The 3064-nt window shown below is 33.6% G+C and overlaps 1 pseudogene; it reads left to right on the forward strand.

The window, feature by feature from the left end:
• Nucleotides 1-1705: 1705 nt before the first annotated feature.
• On the forward strand, nt 1706-2497 carry LOC110108056 (annotated as a pseudogene).
• The last annotated feature ends 567 nt before the right edge of the window (nt 2498-3064 follow it).

The raw sequence follows: 3064 nt of genomic DNA on the forward strand, positions 1-3064 counted from the left end.
GGTGCTGACTTTATAGAAACTAACATCCATGCTACTAAGGATGGTGTACTGATTTATTTTCATGATTTACATCACTGATATTGTTGATCATAAGTTTTTGGAGGAAACTATTCCTTATAATCGAATTAACACTTTATCACCTACTTTAAAAACAATTAACGAGTTATCCTACTGATGCGGTGCATCTCACCATGCGTGGGTGCTGCTACAGGGAAGTGCTTACCTTTTATTAGCTGCTTATTAATATTAGTTTCTGTTTTATTTCTATTACTGCCTTAGTGCCGTTCGAGCCATGTGCTCCACTATCGTTGCCATAGTTGGTTATTTTGCTTTTCGGGCCTTTTTACAGTTTGGCCCTTATTTAGTGTATCGGGTATTCATATACCCCATTGCAGGTCTTTTACAGGATATAGAGAAATATACTACACAGTATTTTACTGTTCCATTGCAATTCCTCTTTGGTTCCTCTGTGATTTCTCTTGCAGGTCCGTTGCCGGCATCACCTACTTTTGATATTTGGTGTTTTTCTTTGTGATCATATCCCTAACATGTTGATATGGTTTCTTGATTTGGTTATCCCATGAATGAAGTCAGTTCTAAGGGTGTAATAGGATTCTAGTTATCAACTACTTCAAAAAGAATGCGTCCTCTTATTTGGCTAATTGATTTATTGCTAGTTCTTCTTGGTCTAAAGTAAGACCTTATTGTTTGATATTCTTTCTGACTAAACAACACTTGATATTCTTTCTGACTAAACAACACTATAAATTTTCTTTAAGCAGTATAATGGTATAAATGTATTTGTTCTGCTTTATATTTGTCGTAGATTCCACTTTTAAGTCCCTTTAGTTTAACAGGCAGAAGTTTCAGCAGGAGGCTTGGCCAAATACTTTGAAAAAACATGGATGTGCAGAAAGTTGCAAATAAGCTCCCCTAATGGGATTTTTGACTTTACATGAAGTCTTCATGTTATCATTAGCAGGCTTAATAGGTGATTGGTATCACATTTATCAGAAACTAACAATATCCTTCCCTGAGATAGCTGAGATCATTAACAAAGAGAAGATACTGAAAGGAGTTACAAAAGATTGACAAGCATCATTAAGCCATGAGAAGATATGGATCAAATTCTTGGCTGATACAATAAAAGAGAGAAGATATGTAGAAGGTCGAAAAGGTGATTCTTGTAAATTTTTTCTGGAACAGACTACACTTTTCGTTTTCATCATAATGAAGTTAAACTGTTTCACGCAGAAGATGATATTAGGAGTTTGGAATATTTGTATTCCTTTCCAACTCTTCTTCCTTCTTTTCGGGCGTAAAAAAATTGCTTTTGAGAGGATAGTAGGATACGTTTAGGGCTTATCTAACTTTAATTCTCATGAAAACAATTTGCTTTAGAACAGGAAAATGTCCCAGTGTCAGATCTTCTTCCTTTCCAGAAGAACAACACATTTTTCCTAAGAATTCTTAGCTGGATCCTAGACGTAAATTTGAATGCCGCACCCTAACCTGATGTCATAATAAAGGAAAGTATTGCTGTAAATATAAAAAAATAGGTAAAAAGCTTATTTTATTTGTGTTTTTTTGTTAGTAATGATTTGAAACCATATTTTTTTTCATTTTCTTATTTCTAATCGATCAAATTGGTAGACATATACTTTTGAAGCTTATGACATAATGGAAATTGATGGATGAACTTAATATAATACGTTCAATTTATTTGCTTTGGTCTGGTAGTTTCAGTTTCAAGCTCATGTTTATTGGTTGACACGGGTGCACAGTTGATAGAGCAGCCTTATTCTTTTTTTTTTTTTCACGGATTTTTCTTAATCCTTTAAAGAAATGGAGGTTCTGCCGCTCAACTGGAAGATTGTGAAGAAGCACGTGAAGAAGTTTAAGAGGCCCCAAAGCAATGGAAAGATCTACGTGAAGCCAAACTGGAGGAGGCGTAAAGGTATCAACTCCTGTGTGCGGAGAAAGCTCAAAGGATGCACTTTGACGCCCAACATTGGCTACGGTTCTGACAAGAAGACACGCCACTTTTTTCCCAACAAGCTAAAGAAATTTGTGTAGTTCACAATGTCTCCGAACTGGAATTGCTTTTGATGCACAACAGGACATAATGTGCTGAGATTGCACACAATGTTTCAACCAGAAAATGCAAGAATATTGTGGAGAGAGCAACACAGTTTGATATAGTAGTCACCAATACGTTTGCTAGGCTACGCAGCCAAGAAGATGAGTAGTGAACTTCAGTCATTTGAAGTTATATTCCTGAAGCTTTTGAACTTATTATTATCCTTTGAATCAGAGTCAGCTCAAATTTTTTTTGCTTTGCTAGAAGATTGTCTTTCTGTAGTTGCACTCTTTGAATTTTATCTTCAATTGAATATGAATTGTTCTCAATTTAAAAAAAAAATAGTTCATGTTTATTGGATAAAGCAAATATATTTCTTATTTCATTTGAAACATCGCTACAAACTTGGCTATTTTTTTTTTAATTTTTTTTCCTTATCGGTGAACATTTTTTTTATAATTAAAAAGCTTTAAATTTAGTATTTATTTGTAGATTATTAACTGTTAATTTTGTTGTCAATGATCAGCATCCTCAAGATAACATAATTGGCATTGATGAAGAGGCTTTAGAAAGTAGAAGATACCAATGTCTTCATGCTAAAAAGCCAAATTCTTTGCATAAGAAGCTGTTAACCAAACATGAACATTTGAAGATGGTAATGGGCATGCAGGGTTGTTCATGGCGTTGTAGCTAGAGATTACAACATGTGGGAATAAGGCAGCAACTTTTACTATGGGAGTGAGATTCCTTGTCGAACAATCTGTTAACGTGACAACCTTAATAGTTGATGACCTTCACAATGTTCAACTATAGAAGTTATAGTTGATTATTTTGTAAACATTAAAATTTTAGAAATGAGTTTTCAGAGATTATATTTAGTTTTTTTAATTGATGAATGCATTTTTAAAAGTATATGAATGAATACAATTTTTATTTTCTTCTAGCAAATTCTTGTTTACTACATTGAAGAATGATTTTTTTTTT

The sequence above is a fragment of the Dendrobium catenatum genome, unplaced genomic scaffold (genome assembly GCF_001605985.2).
Source record: "Dendrobium catenatum unplaced genomic scaffold, ASM160598v2 fragScaff_scaffold_1482, whole genome shotgun sequence".
Lineage (NCBI taxonomy): Eukaryota > Viridiplantae > Streptophyta > Magnoliopsida > Asparagales > Orchidaceae > Dendrobium > Dendrobium catenatum.